Raw genomic sequence first — 25,871 nt, 5'->3', positions numbered from 1 at the left:
GCCATTCCGACCCTCGTCTAATTCCACTTGTACGTGGAACTTTCCATCCCCCGCCGCCCCTCGCCCTCGTCCGACTGGAGAGGTCGACGTGTATGCGTGTGCACATGCAGGCGCACACGTGCACAAATGCGCGCCAGTATTTATGTGTTCGAATCGACCAATCCAACCCCCTCATCCCCATCTCCTAACGTACGGCGTAGGGATGAACTCGGAAAAATACCTTCGAGTCTGCCGTCGATCACCTGGAATGCGCCCATTTTGGTCGTGGTCGTATAGTACACGTGGTATGTATGTACTTATGTACCTACACGTGTGTGTATGCCTCGTCTATCCGAACTAATAAGATGCATAAGAGCGTGAAATAAAATTTCGCTGGAAGTGCCGAGTGTGCATCGGTAATGAGTCCGGGGGTGAATCAGGGGTGCGAAGTCAAGAAAAATAGGTGCAAGGAAAAATGGAGGGTGCGTAAATAAAATCGGTTGAATAAATAATACGTGTCTGTAAGTTGGCGCATAAATTGGGTAATGAAAATACGGGAAATATTCGCGGTGGGTTGTGATGAGTCATTGGAAAATTCTCGTTTCAAGTTAGTTTTGGTGGCTTGCGGGAAAATTTTGTCCTTTTGATTGATCTTTGTTTGAATTGTGTAGTAAAGGGGAGGCTACGGTTATTTGTTTGGTTTATAGTATTAGATTTTGATTGGAATGGTTTGAGAGCTTTTGTGAATGCAAAATAGTACTACTCATCCATAACGATGTTTACTTTCTGTTTAAAAAATACAAAAAAATACAACTACTATACACAAATGTAATTATTGTGGTTCATTCCCCTACCGTCAATCAAATAATCATATTTTATATTTCCTTAAACAGGCCCTTAATTATAAACCTTATAAAAATAAAAATGTAATATAAATATGTATGTATAGTTATATACATACATATATGTACGTGAATTACGAACAGCTAATATTATTCTCCCACAATCCCAATTGATACATTTTTATTAAAATAACATTTATCCCGTACTTTTATATTTCTGTTTAATAATTTAACACCCATTTCATGATTTTTAAAGATAATTTGTGTCTCTTTTGAAATGGTTTTTAAATATATAATTGCTAAAATATTTAAATAATACTTTTTAATCTCAAAACTAGATGTCTCCGTTTTTCAAAGAACACACAAGAAAATAAAGTTTATTATATATTTACAAATATATTAAAATTAAATATTTTAACGAGTATCATAAAATTTCCGAAAATCCCTTAAATGCTTAAATATGAATTTTTAATAAAATATCGGTCAAAACTGAAAAAAATTGTTTTTATTACAAACTCTATTCAAATTCAAATTTTAATTAAGAGTATTATTACATATTGCTGTCCACATTTCAATTGAAACTGAATTATTGACGCAGTTGAATTATATACAAATATAATACTTTTATATTACATACCTACATATAAATATAAATGATTTGTAACAATATAGTATTACTAGCCGAATTATCTAATTACTAAGGTTTTATTTCTTCTATTCAGCTTTTTTCGGTAATATCTAAGGCAAAATGTTTTTGAAAAGATAAATTTAAAATTTTGTTAAATACATTAAATACTAGAATTTGTATTGAATCGAATTCTTGCACGCGTTATACATATGTATATTTTAGATGAATTTGTCCCCATCCTACCCTATTCCTATTCTGTGTTTTGCTACTGGGAATACGCTTTTAAAGACCACGTCTAAAAACTTAAGCAATAAAGTCTCGCGATACTTAAAGACACAGCCCCATCGGCTCAGGGATAATATTCGTTTATTTACTCGAGCAATATCCTTTAACGACTTTTCCACCTGTTTGGCAAACCTCCCCCCCCCCCAATGGCGTGCTAACGGCTACCAAGGGGGTAAAAACGAGATGGGTGGAGGGGGGGATGAGGGAAAAACGAAATCGCAATCGATTGAATCTTAAAGGACGAAGAAGTCGTCGCCGAAAAAAGTTAAGAATCACGACACGTTTTTAGAAAGTTTTGATCAAGTCCGAAAGCTATGGAGGTCGACGAAATGGAAGAGGCGAAGGGTGAGCATGGGGATGCAGGAAAGGGGAGGGGTAGGTCAGAAAAAAGTTTTCCTATTACTCTCGGACCCGTACGGTGCGGAATTAATGCGCGAATTTTCCACGTGTTTACGCACGCGCGAGCTGTGGAAAACCGGATGAAAAGCGGTGTTAACGCTCGTGACAGATTGATGGGTTATTGTTTGTTGCGATTTTTCACCCGGAGGAGAATAAAAAAACGGCACGGAAAATGCGATTTCTCACGCGAGGGATGCCAATGGCAAATGGGAAAAGTGCCGCTCGTTATCGCGTCTCGATTTAAACGTTTTTGCGCGAGTTTTTCCCGATACCCGATGTGTGTTCCTGTTTTTTTTTTGTCCGTATACGCATTTCCAACATTCAATGGTTAATTGTGTAGCCTGTTATACTTGTATATTTAATATATTCGAGCGTATGGAGTGATGTCATCAAGACGACGGGACAAAACATACATCCCCATGGGAGTTTGTGCATGGGATAAAAGTGGGATTTTGACTCACCCTTCGAGAATTTCCACGTGTGGAGAATCGAAGGGATAGCGGATGAGGGAATGACAGGGTGGGTTGAATGCGGGGTGAAAACAATCACCTGGAAAACTTAAAGTGTTATTCCCCTAGACGTTTTTGTTTTTGAGAGTAAAATATCATTGAAAGTGCAAACGTTAAAAGCATCGTCTTGTAAATGTAATTTATTTCGTGAATTAACAACCAGCGCTGTTCAAACACTATTCTTTACACATACTAAGGAATTTATAATATTTCCTCGTTGAATATTGTTCTTGAATAAAATCAGGATATATTAATTAATTAAAAATTTATATTGTGTTATATTTTGATTTTGATTTTTAAATGCTTTTTATTATTACGAAATTATGTTCACAATACATCTTATATCTATTTTAATAGCTACTGATCTACTGATCATTTTCTATTTTACAATTTTAATTTAATTTGGTTAGTAATCACAGTATTATATTATTCTAATGTTAATCTAAAGCATAATAGGAAAAAGAGCTCAAAAACCTATTTACAATCCTTATAAATGTTCATAATACATCTAATACATAATATTAATTAAAGACTATCTAAAGTCGATGACCTAAAGCAGATTGTGTTTAGGTAGTCTGTGTTTATACCTGAAGGGTATAGACATTTTATTGTAATCACCGAGACTCTTCACAAGTGTGTTAGTATGGTTATTAGTGATTCTTTCATAGAATCTACTGGTTAGTTTGTTAGTAATGTCTGTAACAAACGGAATATTATATATAGCATGCAGTTTTTTCAGGTTAGTATATATGGGTGTATTATAAATTATTTTAAGGGATTTATTTTGTATTACTTGGAGCTTGGAAAGGTTAGTATTCGAGGCGTTATTCCATACAGGTGAAGCATAGGTTAATAATGGTAATATGAGCGCGCGATATAATTTTATTTTATTTAGCGTTGATAAAGAACTATGGCGATTAAATATTGGATATATTGAGGATATACCCCGCATCGCCTTGCATTTCGCTGCCTCAATGTGAGGTGCCCATCTCATTCTTTTATCAAACGTTACTCCTAAATATTTTATTACTGACTGCCATTTCAGACTTTCTCCAGAGGGGATTTTCAGATCTGAACTTGGCTTATGTTTTCTAACACTAAAGAATATGGCGTCTGTTTTGGTTTGATTAATTTGAATTTTCCACTTAGTGAAGTGTTCAGTCATTGTTTTAATTGCAAATTCAAGATTTTTAAGAATAGTGTCTGGTTTTTTGCTACTTGTGAAGCAAGCTGTATCATCTGCATATAGGGCTATGTGACAGTTTTTTGGAATAGGTATGTCATTTATATATATGGAGAACAAGAGTGGGCCAAGCAAGCTCCCCTGCGGAACGCCAGCTGCGATTATTTTTGGAGACGATAATTCATTATTTACGCTAACCACTAGCTTTCTACGAGTTAAGTACGATTTGATGATGAGAATTAGGTAGTTTGGTATTTTGTTAATAAGGAGCTTATGAATGAGTCCATCGTGCCAAACCGTGTCGAAGGCCTTTTCAATGTCGAGACATACCATTCCGGTACTTCTCTTCATATTAAAGTTCTTCGTCACGTGTTCAGTTAGTCTTGTTAGTTGTTGGGTCGTGGAATGTCCAGTGCGAAATCCGAATTGTTCATTTATTAATTTCTTATTTACGACTTTAAGTAAACGTGTGTAGATTATTTTTTCCAGAATTTTTGAAAGCGTGCAAAGTAAGCTAATGGGTCGATAATTGGCCGGGTTTTTTGAGCTTTTATCGGGCTTAAGTATGGGAATTACGTTGGCTGTTTTCCAGTATTCTGGGAAATACTCGGTGAGTAAACATGCGTTGAATATTTTAGATAGTGAGACTAAAGCTTTAAATGGAAGTTGTTTGATTGTGATGTTATCTATTGAATCTCGCCCAGGTGCCTTTTTATTTTTTAAATTACGTATTATATTTTGGATTTCACACGGATGCACCAATTTTATATTTTTAGTACTGTTAGTGGGAGATTTTGTGATGATTTTAATGGACCGGTTGACTTTATTATGCGTTGGTATGTGATTGTAATGTTGTGTGAGTGTGTGATGTTTTTGGAAGGATTTTGATAATAGTTCTGCTTTGTCGCAATCACGCGTCACTGAGATTCCTGCATCATCTAATGGAGGAATCGAGTTTTTTGTCCTGCGAATCGCTTTAGCTAATTTCCATAGAGAGCCATCAACTGAGCTCAATTTTTCTAATTTTTTAGACCAAGCTTCATTTTTTATTTCTTTGATTCTAATTTTAATTTGATATGTGAGCTTATTATATTGTGTTATATAATAAAAATTTGTGGGTATTAATCTTTCGTTTTCGTACTATTTTTTTCAATTCACCTACATACATATATAATATTAGTTTGTTTATATTCAAATTTTGATATTTTATATAATATCTAGATTTCAAAAATCATATTATATCTAGATTTAATTATTAATAATATTAAACACATGTAGGAATTACATGGGTTCTTAATGCGCCAAAATAGTCGAAAAAAACAGAGAAATGAGAAGAATTAAAATATGTATGTATGTACATATATGTATACGCAGATAAAAAATACATTTATACATAATCATAAAAAAACAATAGCATTATAATAACTATTATAGATAAAGTAAAAAATTCGGGTGTGACCAACCCATGACTTTATCTATGTATTTGAGGAATATAAGAAGGTTACAAAACAAAATTCGATATTGAACTGATGACTATGATAGCGATACAAATTGAGCGCAAATGTATGGAAACTTGCACAAAACAAAAGTTCTACTTCCGGTTGTCTGATTGTGTTCAAATTTTTTTTATTACTAAAAATCACTATCAGTATCATACTCATTAAATATCAAGAAAATAAAAATAATTTTAAAGGTCAAAATAAAATATTGAAATATTGTTTTAAAAAAAAATACTTCTTCCGGTTTACGAATTCTGACCAAAACCCTACCAGCTCTAAGTTAGTACATAAAGAATAGAAATATAAATTTTCAGCTTAATACGTTCAGGGGTGCGGACAGAGTAGTGGGTACAACATTTTTGACCTTTCTACGAGGAAAAAAATCCCACTTCCGGTTCATTAAATTAAGTAATTTTTTTTATTTTTACTTAAAACCACTATTTTTATTATACACATTAAATATCAAGAAGCTTAAAACAATTTAAAAGGTCAAAATAAAATAATGAAAAAATAATGAAATATTGTTTAAAAAAAAAATACTACTTCCGGTTTACGAATTCTGACCAAAACCCTACCAGCTCTAAGTAAGTACATAAAGGATAGAAATATAAATTTTCAGCTTAATACGTTCAGGGGTGCGGACAGAGTAGTGGGCACAACATTTTTGACCTTACTACGAGGAAAAAAATCCCACTTCCGGTTCATTAAATTAAGTAATTTTTTTTTATTTTTACTTAAAACCACTATTTTTATTATACACAATAAATATCAAGAAGCTTAAAACAATTTAAAAGGTCAAAATAAAATAATTGAAAAATAATGAATTATTGTTTAAAAAAAAAATACTACTTCCGGTTTACGAATTCTGACCAAAACCCTACCAGCTCTAAGTTAGTACATAAAGGATAGAAATATAAATTTTCAGCTTAATACGTTCAGGGGTGTGGACAGAGTAGTGGTCACAACACTTTCGACCTTTCTAAGAGAAAAAAATCCCACTTCCGGTTTATAAAATATAATAAATTTTTTTTATTTTCATCAAATTAATACAAGAATTATACTTGAATTTTTTTGTGACGAACACACATGTTTAAGGGGTCGAAAAAAATAGTGGAAGAAAAATCGAACAAGAGTAAACTGCTACTTCCGATTTACGGATGCTAACTAAATTTTATAATTAACTTGGTATTAAACTTAAACTTCTAGATATGGAATTTCAGTTCAATAAACCAAAAGGTTTCTGAAAAAAACATACAAAACTTCGATTCTCTAGAGTAAAAGTACTACTTCCGGTTCAGATAGAAATATTTAAAAACTATGAGGTTTTAAAAATTATTATTTGCATCATATTTAAAAAAAATTCAGTCCGATTCAGTTAGTGGCTTGGGAGATAATTGAATTCAAAAACTTAAAAAAAGAGGACACCTATTAGGCGAGGTACCATTTCCGGTCAACTTAAAAATTTGAAAAAAATTTACGTCGTGTCGATAAGAATTTCAGTAACCGATACTAAGTTTCAGTTCGATAGAACTAACGGTGTTAAAAATATCCCCAAAATACACACCCACACAGACACACACACACACACACACACACACATTTTTTTCTAGATCATGAAAACGTGATCAGTGATCGATTCTGAGTTCGAATCAGTCAAAATCTCGAGTTCGAATTTTCGCATGATCACAAAACTTCATCTATTGTTACTACGTACATAGATAAAGTAAAAATGTCAAATTCTACCGACCGCTATACAAACAAACAATGTTGTATTTCTTGACCAAAATGCAATGCGAAACTGAAACGAAATGTAATTGGCCATCGCGGGTCGAGTGTGCGTGTACATTTTACGTAAGTCTCATGTTAGATTTTTAAGATTATTCCATATTGTATTTAAATCAGACAATTTTACCGTTCTTCTTTCAAATCAGATCGCCTCAAACAGTTTGAAACCTACTAAAGAAGTTCCTTCACCAATATTGAAATCGATTTCAGACTAATACATACATATGTACACACAAGTTCATTCGAGTACATTAAACATACATAGATTGATAGACGTATTTTTTTATTTAGACATAGTCAACTATAAACGTTATGAACAGCTGTGCGTCTTCGACTCGAATAGGAGGATAAAAAAATTGAAATTGCGTAAAAATGACGTCTCAATTCGGTTCGTTTTCGTTATTGATTGACGTCGTTATTCAAAACAACATTTCCACGCGAGAAAGAAAATACCAAAAACCGAAGAAAAAAAAACATAAAAAATAAAGTGAGAGAAAGTTGCAAATTGCCGTGCGTTAAAAAAAACAACTAGTCGTTTATCACGGACCGGTGTATTATAAAGGCACAATATAACTAATGTTTCCTTGCGGGCGATGTAATGTGCCAATTAATAACGGGGCCGTTAAACAAGCAGCTTCCGGACCGTCGTGAATGATTTATTTCGTTTGATTCGACGCGACAGGGGTGAGTAACGAGGGTTCGCGGCCCTCGTTCACCTGACTTTGATTTAAACACCGACAGCTTCCTTATAATTATTTCGAAATTTCGCGACAGTTGACAGTGGCGAGCCGTTCTTGTCCGCGGTGGGGCATTTCGAGGGGGCTCGAGGAAATATTTCAAGAACCACCCTCGTAGACTTTTTGCTGAATTGATAAAAAGTGGATGACTTGCACAAGCTCCGACCGAGTCCGAGTGGACCAGCAAAACTCCTTTGATGAAAAAAGTGACTGGACCTTTTTGCCCCGGCTCCCCTCTTCTTGTTGGGTGTCCTTTGAACCGATAACTTTTACGCCATTCATTATGCCCATGCGTATGTTAAAGTACATACATGTATTATACATACGTGCTTGGAGAAAAGTACCGACATTACACTAATTCGAAGTAATACAACTTCAGATTAGCCTTCGAGAGTGAATTTGGAGTGTGCTTTTGTTGTTTGTGAAATATCTTGAACAAATTTGCTCGGGACTTGCAGCTTTATTACGTCGTTATGGCTCGCAAGTGTAAAAAAGCTTTAGATATTAAGTCATTTATATAGCTATTTTTTTTAACTCTTAATAACAACAATATAGATATTTATTTATTAAAAATAGAAACATACAGTATTACAATATTTTTTCAAATGAAAAGTATAAATGTATATATGTATTTATTTATCCATTACTAGCTGAACCCGGCATTCTTTGCAATGCCAGAATAAGGCATGCAATTCCCGTTCCAATTCCCATTTCAAATGATGGTTGGAGCTCAACTCGTGTCTCTTCAACGCTGTTTCATCATAAACCAACTGGTAACGTGGTTACCAACGGACACATTTCCTTGACTACACAATGGCGCTTCATACTTTCGCGTCGGTAAAATCGTAATTATGAATATTATTATTAAGAGCTTTTTTTCACAATAATCTTCCCGGACATGCATACGACGAATCTTGTGCATTACATCGTAATCGGTTCAGTGGTTTAGGAGCCTATTCGAGACAGACAAACATCGATTTATATATATATATATATATATATATATATATATATATATATATATATATATATATATATATATATATATATATATATATATAGATAAGTGTATGTATAAGTTAGATACCGCTTCGTAGCTCCGGCAGCCCGTAACGACATATGTACATATGTTCAAATATTTCAAATACAAACTTGAACAAGAATTGAACTCTGTTTATTTTTCAGTATGTGCTTATGTATGTATGTATGTGCAAATGTATCATGAGGTGTGAAGCAACCTGTGAAATAGTGTGTTACATGTTTTCTGTTATGATAGTGCACGTATGGGAAAATTGTATTTTTGATGCGATTCAATGGCGGGATGAGCATTTTGCACCGTCTTGCATTCCAAGTTGTACATGCAGGCACTCGAGGATTTCGTTGAAAATTGCAACCACGTGTCTCTAGTGGTGCAAACGCTTCTCGTCGACGACGGCCACAATAACAGCACTGCAAATTTGTCTCTGGCAGCACTCGGAAAAGCGACTGACAAGTCCCCGGGGAAGTGGTGCAAAACCCAACAAGACCAACGAAACCCAAACCCCGTACCGTTCGTTGCATTTGACAATTAACGTCGACTCACGTGCATCGACACACTCCAAACCCACATACATACATACATCATACAATTATATAATGACACGTGAAATAAAAATAAATGATTCAAATCGCAAATCCGATTTGATTTTTTGATTTTTAAATGCTTTTTATTATTAATAAATTATGTTCACAATGCATCTTGTATCTATTTTAATATCTACTTATCTACTGATCATTTTCTATTTTACAATTTTAATTTAATTTTGTTATTAATCATAGTATTATATTATTCTAATTTTAATGTACAGCATAATAGGAAAAATAGCTCAAAAGCCTATTTAAAATTCTTATAAATGCTCATAATCCATCTAATACGTAATATTAATTAAAGATTCTCTAAAGTCGACGATCTAAAGCAGATTGTGTTTAGGTAATCTATGTTTATACCTGAAGGGTATAGACATTTTGTTGCAATCACCGAGACTCTTCACAAGTGTGTTAGTATGGTTATTAGTGATTCTGTCATAGAATCTACTGGTTAGTTTGCTAGTAACATGTGTAACTAACGGAATATTATTTATGGCATGCAGTTTTTTCAAGTTAGTATATATGGGTGTGTTATAAATTATTTTTTGGGATTTATTTTGTATTATTTGGAGCTTGGAAAGGTTAGTATTCGAGGCGTTATTCCATACAGGTGAAGCATAGGTTAATAATGGTAATATGATCGCGCGATATAATTTTATTTTATTTTGAGTTGATAAAGAACTATGGCGATTAAATATTGGGTATATTTAGGATATACCCCGCATCGCCTTGCATTTTGCTGCCTCAATGTGAGATGCCCATCTCATTATTTTATCGAACGTTACTCCTAAATATTTTAGTACTGATTTTACTCCTAAATATTTTAGGGGATTTTCAGATCTGAACTTGTTTTCTAACACTAAAGAAAAAAAATAAATGAATGTTATGAAATACTAGTAATAGACCCGATGAAAATTTCATCGGGTCTATTTATATGAAAAAACTATCTACCTACCTACATACATATGTATGAACAATATAATTTTTCCTCTTAACCCTTTCTGTGAAAGTATTTAGTATCTATTTTTTGTCAATAAAATACGATTCTTTACAATTGCTAAGACAACAGCACTGCAAACCACTTGGAAGATCAAATATTTACTTGCAATAATGCCAGTAGTATTTACCACTGGCTTATTGGAGATCTAATTTGAGTTAATATGCACTCGAATAATACAATCAATCTTTATAAAAAAGAATTTAATAGATACAATCACTCAATATTTCATACCACTCAGACGGAATACATCAGAATCGCTTTGAGATCTCGAATATTTTCTACATTGTTCTTTAATCCGAACGCCTAGAAGTGACTTACGCGCTCGTGTGCGTACTTTTGGCAGTCGTCCTTTACTCGTGGATGGAAACCGAGGGAGAAAAGAGGAAGGAGGAGGAGGTAGGTGTTGTTGGCTTTGCATTTTATTTGAATAAATAAGCGTTGTTTGTTGCGAAAGCTCCGTTTGAAACTTGGCCGTATCGGCCCCGCGCTACGGAGCACTCGACCCACGGCTCGTAACTGGATCATAATGGCTTTCTTACGGGATAAGCCCTTGCCCCTCCCCCCCCCCAACTCCCCCCCCCCCCATCACCTTGGGAATACTTCTCGGGTTGTTTTAGCGATTTTATTTTAAGGGCGTCAGAGGCGACCCTCGGCTCAGGTTGCTTATTAATTCATTTCGAGTCAAGTAGAAGCTCACGACACGAGTGGGTGCCCTCTTATCGGAAAGCTTTTAATTGGATTTTATTGTGCGCTTACACGCGTTTGCTCCATTGAACCGACGATGAGCGTTAAACAGCGATCAAATGAAATTATGTAATTGAAAATTTACATATACACAGGTGTGAGCATTCATATACTGTCAGCAATGGTACCCGATTATGATACCCGGTACAATGATTCTCGGGTACACCTTATTTTAACAAATTACAAACTAGCAACCTTAAAACATCTAATCTAATATATAATTTCGAAAGAGACTTTCTAAGTATGTAAGTAAATATGTAATGTTGGTTCGTAAATCCGTGACGTCATGGAACAAATGAATATTCAAATAAATTTAAATAAAATAAAACTATTCAAATAAATTTAATAAAATGTTTACTATTCGATTGGAAATGTTTAAGCGGTTTATATTAAAAATACTGAGCGAAGCCGGGTAAAACAACTAGAATTATATTTAGTCAGCAGCATAGCTCGGTCGTTAAGCTTCTGCTTAGCGTTGAGAGGCGCCGGGTTCGATCCCATGAGCTGACCTCGATTGAAAAGATTTTTTCTGAGTATATATGTAGTCTTGCTGGTCAGACCTGCGGATTATATCACTGTGGATTATATTTGTATGAATTCGCATTGTTTTAAAAATAATTGTATTAATTGTATTATTGCATTGTATCTGTATTAGTACACTCTTCGCTTTGGAGCAATCTGTAAAGGCGAGTATACATATTCAATTGAAAAAAAAATAAGTACTGATAATTTTTAAAACAAAACAGTACATATAATACAATAGCATCTATGGACAATCAAAAAAAAATTGAAGCTGCAAATTTGCGATAAATACATTATGTAGGTAGCATATTTATATAAAACTAGTACTAGTACCCGATAAAATATCATCGCATGGTTGTTGGTGTATTAAGTTATTAAATAAAAAAAAATTAAAAGAAATGTGTCGATCCTATGTTTGGTCCGCACGCTGATCAATTACTTTTCAAATACCTTTTAAATTTATTAAATTTATATTTAATTGTTTACTATAAAAAAAAATTTAAAAACTACCTACCTACCTACTAGATGTCCCAAGCAAATATTTTTCCAGCCCATTTCCGACATTCAACTGAAAACTTAAAGCATCCCGCATTAAGACACCTCAATATGGCCCATCGAATCGTAACGTTTTATCGGCTGCAATAATCGTATTTCAAATGCGAAAAGCGCATATACCCCAACCTTTGGATGCATTTTGGGAGCATGCAACTTACGATCGTTCCACTTCTCCGTTGATAGATGTTGTAAACCGCGTTAAACGACGGTTAAACGTATCTTAGTACTCGGTATCGAAAACGGCACGTCTGGGATATCAATGAGTCTTGTAAGGGTGTGCATCAGTCGTTTCGTGAAGTTTACGATCCAAAGTGCATGTACAGTGTGCCCTAGAGCCGGGTGAAATTTAAATACCGAGTGACAATATTTCGCTAATTGAGATTGGCCGCAGAAAAGTCAACCGTGAACTTTTTTATTGAGTTTCGGACGGGGTGTTTTCCATGCAAATGGACTTGCGAGTTTCACTCGGGTAAAAATTTGCGGGGGAAAAAATAAAGAATGGACCGTTTTCAATATCACGCTATGATTTATATGATAATTGCGACCCGCTGGTTGGTCACACCCGTCGTCTGCGAAACGCCTATTAATATCCCAGACGCGGTCTTAACTTTTTCCACCGAAGTAGGAGAAAACTGCTCGTCGATTTTATTTACCGTCGATTTAATGTTTAAAGCAAACTTTTGACTTCGACTAAATTTCGCTTTGATGCGGTCATTGTGTATTGTTAATTTCAAAGTTTGAAACTCAATCAAATGATATTGAATTGAATAGCGATTTATTATTCTTTTCATTTTAAATAAAATACATGTTATCATTATAGCAGTGCTACTCAAACTTTTTCAGTTGGCGGACCAGTATATATTTTTCAGTAATTCTCACGGACCAGCATCATTAATTAAAAACTCTCTAAATTCGATGACCTAAAGCAGAATGTGTTTAGGTAATCTGTGTATATACCTGAAGGGTATTATACATTTTGTTGTAATCACCGAGACTCTTCACAAGTGTTTTAGTATGGTTATTAATGATCCTGTCATAGAATTTACTGGTTAGTTTGTTAGTAATGTCTGTAACAAACGGAATATTATATATAGCATGCAGTTTTTTCAGGTTAGTATATATGGGTGTATTATAAATTATTTTAAGGGATTTATTTTGTATTACTTGGAGCTTGGAAAGGTTAGTATTCGAGGCGTTATTCCATACAGGTGAAGCATAGGTTAATAATGGTAATATGAGCGCGCGATAAAATTTTATTTTATTTTGAGTTCATAAAGTACTATGACGATTAAATATTGGGTATATTGAGGATATACCCCGCAACGCCTTGCATTTCGTTCCCTCAATGTGAGGTGCCCATCTCATTCTTTAATCGAAAGTTACTCCTAAATATTTTATTACTGACTGCCATTTCAGACGTTCTCCAGAGGGGATTTTCAGATCTGAACTTGGCTTATGCTTTCGCATCGTATTTTAAAATAAAAAGGTTATATATGTATATGAGTGAAAAATTGTAGAACAAATGAAAATAAAATAAACTATAAGTAGTAAAATTTATTTTATTGAATTCAAAGAAGTACAATATGAATATACTTAGACAAAGATGAAAAATGAAAACGAAAAATAACTAATGAGACATATGGCCTTGTTTATTATTAGATACCTAAACCACTAAGCTGTTGTTTTATCGAAGACAATGCCACAAGTAATGGATGCTGAATATCGACACTATTTCGATGTTTTGTCTTAATTAAACACATGGTTGAAAAACCAGTCTCGCAAAGGTAAGTTGATGTAAATGGTAAAAGAGTTTTCAGTGCAAATTCATAAATATCTGGGAATTCTGCTTTCAATTCTATCCAAAAGGACACAAGTGAAGTTGTGGTTTCAAAAGACTTTTTCAATTCTTGATTTGCAGTCGGATCAAATATTTTATTTTCCAAATTAACTGATATATCTTTCCATGGCAAAAATGGATGTCGTATCCATCCTTTTCCCTTTCGTAGATCGTCATCTGCTGGGAAATATAAATCGAATCACTCTGATAAATTTGTCAAATGAAAACTGATTACATCGCGCAAAGGACTTGATATTAAGATCATCTCCTCCTTCATTAAATAATATCAGCCAAAGCGCGAAACATGTCATAGCAATCTTTTGAAACACGAATTTTCCATACTTTTAGTTTTCGTTTCAACCCGTCTGTATTGTCTGCTATTGTAAAACAAGATGACATTCTTCCTTACATGGATAAGTTAAGGCCATTCAAAATGCAAAAAATATGTGTCAAATAAGCTATTTTGGCTATCCAGTTTTTGTTATAGTTCTGACATAGATTTTCCGTTTTCCATGAACCAGTACTAGGCCACGGACCAGCGTTTGAGTAGCACTGCATTATAGCATTGTATTGCGATTCTATTTTGCTATATTTTGGGCTGAATTTGTTCGTTTACAATTCAATTTAAATTCCGCAAAACTCTTTAAGTTCTGCAAAAGTTTTCTGTGTCAGATACAGAAAGCCATTGTAAATCGCAAGGTGAAATAAAGAATGTTTTTAACTAAAAAGCTACCTGAAAGGTTCAAACTTATTGGTATATTTTTTATTTCAGAATTTACATATCTTGCAGATATTTTTTCGTATTTTAATTAACTTAGCAAAATTCTAATAGTTTCTGAGAAAAACATAAAAAAACCTCAATTCTCTAGAGTAGTAGTACTCTAGAGAACTCCCGGTTAAGGAAAAAATATTCAAAAAAAATTGGTGTATAAGATTTATTATTTCTATTACATTTAAAAAACTTTCAGAACTATTCGATTAGCGGTCTGGGAGATAATTGAATTCAAAAACTTAAAAATAGAGGACACCTACATAAGTATAAGGGGACGTACCATTTCCGGTCAACTTAAAAATTCGAAAAAACTTTACGTCTTATCGATAAGAGTTTCGTGTTCAAAAAATCCCCAAAATTCACAGACACTCACATACACACATATGTACATTTTTTCTTGATCACGTTTTCATGATCTAGCTTTTAAAATAGATATAAGATTTTGAAAATAAATAATTTAGTAAAAATAAAAATTATTTTAAAATCAAATGTTTGTACATCATACCACAAATTGTTCTAAATTTGACATATCAATGTATTATATATATAGGTATTAATATTATTTTTTTTCCAAATACAACTTTAATATCTTCTTGTACAGTTTTCATCCAATATTGTCTACAAAGCATTCCTTCGCCTCTTTAAATATTAAACCCACTACGCGCTACACGAAATGTGTACACTAATATATGTATGTAGTACCCAACACATTATTTTTCTTATATGTAATTTTATTAGATAACAATACTACATATACCAATTATGCTTCAAAAATCTTATTTTTTCATCAACCATTCACTCGGTCTATTTTAGTATTCTGCAACTTAAAATAAACCTGATTCTCAGTATTTATAATTATCTTTATAATCCCCATCCATAGTGTTTAATTCTTACTTCCGTCACATTACACTTATGTCATTTGTTCTGTGATTGCTTTCGTCGTCATATGACAATATTTCAGACCAAATGAAAAAAACCAAGCTGAGGTTTTGGCGCATGTGTGGTCTACTTAATATTGGGCAATATTTTGCGAGCAGATTGTGTCTGGTTTGATATTAGATGCCTTGCTGCTGTGCTCTCCTCTGCGGGCAAAAACATCTTCTCCATTAGGCCTTATCTCGGTTGAACAGGTGCACTGCGGGGGTGGTACAAGGGGATGGCCTCCTCACCTCACCTGTCCGGGGACGTTCTGTCATTTTGAACGAAGATTACAGAAGGGGAAAAGGGGAGGGAGTCGTAAATAGCCCCCCCCCCCCATCCCACCCACCCCCCTCCTTTAATGGCCAATAATAAAATAAACAATTTTCAACACCTGCGCTATTTTTAATAACAGCGACATATTATATTGAATGTGTCAATATTTGCCCTCATCATCTCTTGACTTTCGCTACAGAGAGGATGCTTTCATTTTTCATAAAGCTCTTTTATTTCGCTCGTTTTATTTGTTCCGCGAAAATAGCGAGCAGATCTAGATAAAACGGGTTAATGAAAGAGCTTTTCGTTCTTTATTTCTCCCTTTCAATTTTTTTTTGTTTTTCGTTTATGCTTTATTCTGTTTGCTCGTAATGAATGAACTCAGTGTAAAACGTAACGAAATGAGATTCTTAAAAAAAACTTAAAATATAAAAAAAATGTCTCGTCTAGCACTTATCGATCTGTGTTTTAATGACTGTGAATTTGGCGTGCTTTCGTCTTTTGGGTTGTTTATTAGTTTAGAGTGAGGGGTGGTACTTTATTTGAGTGTGGTTGCTCTACGCTGCGTTGGCTCTACGCCAGCTTTTTCAGCTGCTACGTGACAATTGGGTTCTGGGTGTGGTTCTACGTTCTTACAAGTCCTCTTGTTGCACTCAGCTCGATTGTTGCAGTCGGCAAACTTAACACTAACTAGCTGCACTCTATATCTGGAACGGTTTTAATGTGATTTTCACCCGGATTTAAAAAATTATTGATATCTATAAATAGTGTTATTCACTTCAAGAGTATTTTAAATTGAAAAATGTTATATAGAAAACATAACTTAAAACCTACGTGAAGTCATACTTTTGAACAAAAATATCAGTTAACAAACAGTGTAGGGTTTTTTTTATTTTATTTATACAGGTATACACCCATTTTTATTTTTGTCTAAATAAAAATGGGTATACACAAACATCGATCATCAAACAATACAATCGTCATAGAGCCAAATTTGGCCAAATTTTTGTAGTATTTTAAATATCAACAAATTGCGAGATGCTCAAATTTTGCAAGAAAAGAGTAAGAGTAAGCCAATTTGTTGGAACCGTTTCCAATGAAATCAGATAAATTGGCAAACTCTGAAAGGAGACGATCGGCCTTGTAGTCACATATACCGGGCCATACAGTCAACAGAATTGTCGGTTGTTGCGTTTATGTTTAACACCAAGAGGTTACCGGGTTTTATCCCGTACTAATCTTTAATACTCAGACTTGGATATTTGTGATTCCAAGTCTATCGTTTTCTATGTATTAGCGTTTCCTATCTGATTTCATTGTTGAAACATTAAATTGGCAAAAACCATCCTATCCGCTATGTTACACATGTCTGAATTTGATTTATGTACAATATGTAAAAATAAAATATAGAGTGAATTATAGGCGTTTAAAGAATTAAAATCTTATATCGCCATATCAAGGCGAACAGGTTGGAAGATACGGGACGAACGCTTATTAAACGTCAGGGAGATTTAATTTCCGTATGTTTAAAACGCGTTGTATACGATATTTTATCTCCAACGTAATGGCAGACGATACATTAACGTGTATTGATAACCAAAATGAGCAATATGGCAAAGTATGAAAACGGTCGGATAAGAGATAAAAATCTATGTAAAATAAAATAGAATATCTACAAAATTGGGATTTCAATCAAAATTATGTTCCTGGCTTAAGCTAATGTAATTAAATATATTACTAAGAGGTTTGGGCCGCGTAAGTACGTATGTAATGATATAGAGGCGGCCCAAGCCTCTTAGTAATATATTTAGACATTTTGAAGCAGTTTCATTCGTACGATGAAATATATATTTTTAGTATACATATGTACGAACATGTTTCGAAACTTAATACCTCTTTACATGTGGAATATCATAAAAATAACGATCGTTGCCGGGTCTCAGTTTTAACGATGCAAAGGCTTTCCGTGGAAACTGTTGCAGATTTTCTTTTCCCAGCCACGGACGTCGTCAACGTCTGAGTTTTTCCCGCGCAATTTTCAAGAAAACACGAATCGGCGTCTTATTTTAAAGCCGTCTGAAAAACCGCTCATTCCGTCCTACTCCCAGAACCCATAAAACCTTTCGGCAATCGTACGGCTTTTATAGGAAAGCCGAGCTTTCCGAGCCGTGTTCTCCGTACCGCTCAAACAATTAAGCACTCGCGGCTATAAAACGGGGTGTAAATTAAAATGGGGATTTCCCATCCTACTAGAAACCCCCCTCTTCCACCTCTTCCGTTTCCTTTTCGAGGGTTTTGAACTGCCGAACCACCCCCGCGGTAAAACTATGCGTATTTCTGCCGGCGAGTTCGCATATAATTGATGGACCATTTCGGTCTTTTGCTAGTGCGATAAAGTTGCACTCGCAGACACTATCTCAGCAATCTAACGAAATAAATGTCAAAATGAATTCTTGCACGTAACGGATCGAGGCAGTTGCACCTTTAAAATGCAACGGTAAAATCATATTACGTGTAGTTTAACTTAACTTATGGCTGACGTGAATAGCATCTGTTAAAATTTAGCTTCTATTTGCGGCTAGATCGAATGAAATATACCGTTTTTTCTGTGATAATAATAGAGGTACGCTTTGGAAATACTAAAGTTGAGATCTTCAACTTTTTCAATTAATACTTCAAACCTTTGTTATTATTTGTGAGTTTCATACACTAATATTACATAAGGTAGTATGAAACTGAAAATAATATATGTAGTTTCATACTCTTTTCGTAGTAATTTGATTTTTATTATTTATGATTCAATCTACATTATTGCTCGTTAGAAATATGAACTGTTATTATGTATAATACGATGTATATAAGAGACAAATTCATTTCTTAAATTGTGATTAAGTTTTTGTGAAAAAAATAATTAGAGCTATCATACATATGTACATATATCTCCTAATGCCAATGCAATGTACCTATATAATGAAAATCAAATTTTCACTATACATACATATCTTTTTTAGCTTTAAAATAAATGCATTATGAAAATTCTCAATTAAAAAATAAATATATGCCGTTTTATTTGAAAGTCTAATTTACAGTTCCAAAAACACTATTTCTGTCTAAACAGAAATAGTGTTTTTAGAACTGTTTTTGGAAATTAATTCGTTATACCCAGAATCTCGAAAAAGCAGAATAAATGTATTACATAATATCGCGTTCCACAGCATTTTTGCATTTTAAAAAAGTTGACTAAGATGACTTTTCAGTCAACATTTAAATAGATACTATTTATTAGATTTTTATAATTTTATTTCATTATAGGTTATAACTCAAGTCAAAATGAAATAATTGTAGTTGACACTGAATCTAATATTTTTACTTTAAGAATACATTTGTAATAACTATTTGTATTCGAAAATACTTGAATTTGAAACGTTAAATTGGAGAAAAGTGCGTTCTAGGTCGATTATGTACTGAATGACTCTCGTACTGAGGTTATATAGCAATATTTATCGATTTGATGATATCAATATTCGGCATTTCATTCTTATAACATTTTTTATAGTTTTATTGTTTCATTGTTCAAGTCTTATGTTACTTTCATTTAGAAACTAAGTAGTGGTGTGAAATAATATGAAGCCCATAGATATTCGATGGTTTCATGTCCGGTAGTAAAGAAGAAGAAATAAAGAGACGAATTATTTAAATTATTATGGAGTGCATTTGAATGAATGAATGTTGTTTTTAAATCAAAAATGTCACTTTGCTTTTGACGAAAATGATATTCAAGCAATGTGTTTTGCCAGTAATTACGTATGGACTTGAAATTTGAACATTTAACGCCAAGATTCTATGGATCCAAAGAAGTATGGAACGCTGTATACTTGGTATAATGAGGAAAGACAGGAAACGGAATATGTGGGTAAGTATGACAAGGTTAGTGGATATACATAGTGGATAGATTGAAGAAATTGAATTGGCAATGAGTGGACCACGTGGCTAGAAGAATGTACGAAAGGTTAGCAAAGAAGTGCTAGAATGGTACCCGAGAGAATGCAAAAGGTTAAAAGGAAGACCGCAGGGAAGATGGGTAGACGAAATTAGGAAAATGTGTGGATTGATGTGGATGAGAGTTGCGAAAAACAGAGACGAATGGAAGGTTGTTGGAGAGGCCTTTATCCATTAGTGGATGGCGAAGGACTGTAGATGATGATGATGATGATGATGAAAAAAAAAGAAGAAGAGGTAGTTCATTATTCGCTAAAATTTGATTTTTCTTTTTTTGTGAATAATTAGATTGCTTTCTAACATAACGATATGTGCTTTTCAATTATTACGGTATGTTCAATCAATACTTTGATTAAACTTATCGATTAATGCTTTTATGTAATAAATTATATATATGTACATACATATGTACTGTCACGTTCCGATGAAAGATTAAATATTTTTTCCATTTTTAAACTACTTAAATTATTATTAAAGCGTTACATTTATCTTATTGTAGAATTTCATTATGGAACGGAGAATTTAAATGAGATACATACATACACACACTATCCCACAAATAACTCACAACCATCCACACTAGATCTTGTCCTCGTCAAGAACTGCCCAAAAATATCGACACCAATGCCCTTCAAACCCTGTCGTCTGATCATCTCCCGATAATCTTCTCAATCGACGGGAAACCCGAGGAAATCATCAAGCATAGTTGGGATTACGGGAGAGCTAACTGGCGAGAGTTCAAGTCGTACATAAATGACCAAACTATTCTAACTTCTACCACACTCACAAACAAAACAGAAATCGACAGCTCCATAATACACCTGACGGAATCAATAACTCGATCCAAACACCTCCACATACCTAAGACACAATACATTGAACACAAACTAGAGATAACTGACTTTGTTGCAAATCTAATTAAAAGTAAAAATAAACTCCGTAAAATTTGGCAAACATCAAAAAATCCAGCATTGAAAACATTAATAAATAAGCTCACATATGAAATTAAAATTAGAATCAAAGAAATCAAAAATTAAGCTTGGTCTAAAAAATTAGAAAAATTAAGCTCAGTTGATGGCTCTCTATGGAAATTAGCTAAAGCGATTCGCAGGACAAAAAACTCGATTCCTCCATTAGATGATGCAGGAATCTCAGTGACGCGTGATTGCGACAAAGCAGAACTATTATCAACATCTTTCCAAAAACATCACACACTCACACAACATTACAATCACATACCAACGCATAATAAAGTCAACCGGTCCATTAAAATCATCACAAAAACTCCCACTAACAGTACTAAAAATATAAAATTGGTGCATCCGTGTGAAATCCAAAATATAATACGTAATTTAAAAAATAAAAAGGCACCTGGGCGAGATTCAATAGATAATATCATAATCAAACAACTTCCGTTTAAAGCTTTAGTCTCACTATCTAAAATATTCAACGCATGTTTACTCACCGGGTATTTCCCAGAATACTGGAAAACAGCCAACGTAATTCCCATACTTAAGCCCGATAAAAGCTCAAAAAACCCGGCCAATTATCGACCCATTAGTTTACTTTGCACGCTTTCAAAAATTCTGGAAAAAATAATATACACTCGTTTACTTAAAGTCGTAAATAAGAAATTAATAAATGAACAATTTGGATTTCGCACTGGACATTCCACGACCCAACAACTAACAAGACTAACTGAACACGTGACGAAGAACTTTAATATGAAGAGAAGTACCGGAATGGTATGTCTCGACATAGAAAAGGCCTTCGACACGGTTTGGCACGATGGACTCATTCATAAGCTCCTTATTAACAAAATACCAAACCACCTAATTCTCATCATCAAATCGTACCTAACTCGTAGAAAGCTAGTGGTTAGCGTAAATAATGAATTATCGTCTCCAAAAATAATCGCAGCTGGCGTTCCGCAGGGGAGCTTGCTTGGCCCACTCTTGTTCTCCATATATATAAATGACATACCTATTCCAAAAAACTGTCACATAGCCCTATATGCAGATGATACCGCTTGCTTCACAAGTAGCAAAAAACCAGACACTATTCTTAAAAATCTTGAATTCGCAATAAAAACAATGACTGAACACTTCACTAAGTTGAAAATTTAAATTAATCAAACCAAAACAGACGCCATATTCTTTAGTGTTAGAAAGCATAAGCCAAGTTCAGATCTGAAAATCCTTTCTGGAGAAAGTCTGAAATGGCAGTCAGTAATAAAATATTTAGGAGTAACGTTCGATAAAAGAATGAGATGGGCACCTCACATTGAGGCAGCGAAATGCAAGGCGATGCGGGGTATATCCTCAATATATCCAATATTTAATCGCCATAGTTATTTATCAACGCTAAATAAAATAAAATTATATCGCGCGCTCATATTACCATTATTAACGTATGCTTCACCTGTATGGAATAACGCCTCGAATACTAACCTTTCCAAGCTCCAAGTAATACAAAATAAATCCCTAAAAATAATTTATAATACACCCATATATACTAACCTGAAAAAACTGCATGCCATATATAATATTCCGTTTGTTACAGACATTACTAACAAACTAACCAGTAGATTCTATGACAGAATCACTAATAACCATACTAACACACTTGTGAAGAGTCTCGGTGATTGCAACAAAATGTCTATACCCTTCAGGTATAAACACAGATTACCTTAACACAATCTGCTATAGATCATTTTACTATTTTAGAATATTTAATTAATATTATGTATTAGATGTATTATGAGCATTTATAAGAATTGAAAATAGGTTTTAGAGCTCTTTTTCCTATTATGCTTTAGATTAACATTAGAATAATATAATACTGTGATTACTAACCAAATTAAATTAAATTGTAAAATAGAAAATGATCAGTAGATCAGTAGCTATTAAAATAGATATAAGATGTATTGTGAACATAATTTCGTAATAATAAAAAGCATTTAAAAATCGAAAAAAATGAGATACGTACAACTGTTTCACTTTAACTTTGCTTCAATATTTAACTTTGTTCTGCTGCTGATGTGTTGACTTCCACTCTCGGAGTCTCGATGGTGATAACTACCACTCTCGGAGTCTCGATGGTGATGACTACCACTCTCGGAGTGTTGATGGTGATGACTAACTCTCTCGAAGTCGATGGTGATGACTAGAGGTAGGATAGTCACAGTGCTATCCATTGTTCCATTGTTGTAAATCCTTTGTAAAAAAAGGTTCAGCAAACCTTTAACAATGCATTTACAACCTGTGAACAATACGCGGCACCTTCTGGGTCCGGTGACTAGTGATGAATAACTTAAATTCTAACAGTAATGAGTTTATATACTCTTCTTTAAAACAATGAAGTGTTAAAAACACGTGTCGTACAATTTTGGTTAGTCAGTGTTTAAGGTGTGCCATAAATCAATGATGTTATTTATTAAATTAGGTCTGCCACAAATCAATTATGTGTCTTATAAGCAAGGTACATAACAGTACATACATATGTACGTACATATACATATGTATATCGATTCTCTATACATATGTACGTACTGTAATATAATGGAATAAAAAAAAGCAGCAAAGATAGCATCAATCTCGAAGCATGGAAAGGGTTAATAAAAATTCGAACGATCGACAACCCAACTGTCACACAGTCGTCGCGCACACTCGTCTACATTTTTATTTCGATTCGTAAGCATTTGAATTTTTATTTCGACGCGAACATAAAAACGAAAGACGTAGAAGGAGATGAAGGGGTTGTAAAGAATTTTCCCCGGGGAGCGGATCCGTTCATCTCGACTTTGCGGGTCTTGCCCGACTCCTCGTCCACACATCCACACAACTGGAACAAGCATTCGGAGTCATTTTTGAAGATTCATCTGGGGAATCCTGGATCTGGTTATATCAATGCATAATCGGCGTCTTAATGCGCCGATCTTCCCACCCTGTCTTGCAACCCTTTAGGCCCTATACGGCCATCTCCCTCTAGCGCACACATAATGACAATTTATTAGTGCACTTCGGTTTTATTACTGAACCATTTGCGACAAAACAACTCGGAATGACCCATAATTTAGCCTTACACACCGCGCGAGACGCCGTTATATTTCCCCTTTATTGCGGCGACCTTCGTGCACACTTTCGGTTTGCAAAATTGTAAGTATATATCATTTTTATGAACGCCGAATCTGCCCAATAGTGTACTTTGTCGATATTCAATTCTTCCGGTTTCGATTTTGAATTGTGTGCGTGCGTAGTTGGTGGTCTACACCACGGCGTAGCAAAAACAGTGCTTGTCGAATTAATTGAATGTCGCAGATTTATGTCGAACTTGGCTCTACGTTCATCCGGAAATTTGATTTATCTGAATCTTGCTATATATGTTTAATGGATTGTTTATTTATTTACTTAAATTGAAATTTGGACCATTGTGGCATTACAGGAGTCCTTAATGCACCACAATGGTCGAAAAAGCACAGAGAGATGAGAAAAATAAAAATATATACATACATACACATATGTACATATATACAGAAAAAAATACATTTATACATAATCATAAAAAAGCTAAAGCATTATTATAATAGCAGATATAGTAAAAATATCAAATAATTAACTACAAAGTAGGGAATTTCTTGCATCTACAGTCAGCACCAAGACATTATATATGTATGAACCAGCCGCAAATACAAAACATCCCTGCGAGGCCCAACTGGAAAAGAGAAGATCAAAATTCCGTGCGCGGACTTTTGACCGAATGGATACTTACTTGGTCGAAATTTGGCCAAATGAATTAAAAATTTCATTCGAGCAAATTTTATTTATTTTTATTTATTTTTTTTTTTATTTTTTATTTTTTCATTTAATTTACACCAAGAAGGCCTAACAGGTAAACCCAATGCACCTTCCTGGCCAAAGACAATTATATAAACATATATGTAAACCATCCATATATACACAAATTCTTACACGTATACACAAATACAGATACATACATACACACCTACATATATATATATATACATACACACATACACATACACATATACATATACATACACACATATATATACATATATACATATACATACATATATACATATACATATACATATATATATATACATATATATATATATATATACATATATATACATATACATACATACATATATATATATATATACCCACACATATATACATACATATACATACATACACATATACATATACATATACACATACATTACATACATCCATAAACATACAAACATTATACATGCATATACACATAAACACATCAATACACATAAATAAAGATAAATTACTCATATATATATATATACATATATATATATATAAATAAAAAATAGCATACATATATAAATATAGATAAAACCAACATACATACACATTATGCTAAATAATAACATTACAAAATGAAAACAACATGTGTAAATATGTATGTAGCTAGAAGTCATTTAAAATATGCTGCCTGACAGAACTGTATGATGAAGTAAAAACATCAAGGCTCCCAGAAAGCAGGTTAAATAGTCGAATGGCTCTTGAAAGGGGTGAGTCATCAAGCACATTAGTCCTGGCCCGAATAGGTAGGAATAGAGTTCTGGAGCGAGATTCTCTCAGTTTCTCAGGTACTCTAAGTTTAAGATTACACAGAACTTCAGGAAGATGATATTCACCCCTTAGAATTTTTAGAAAAAGCTTACCAAGATGATTGTTTCTACGTGAAGCTAAGGAGTCAAAGCCCAAGGAGC

The sequence above is a fragment of the Arctopsyche grandis genome, chromosome 4 (genome assembly GCF_051622035.1).
Source record: "Arctopsyche grandis isolate Sample6627 chromosome 4, ASM5162203v2, whole genome shotgun sequence".
NCBI lineage: Eukaryota > Metazoa > Arthropoda > Insecta > Trichoptera > Hydropsychidae > Arctopsyche > Arctopsyche grandis.
The sequence above is the reverse complement of the archived record's forward strand: the minus strand, read 5'-3'. Positions refer to the sequence as shown.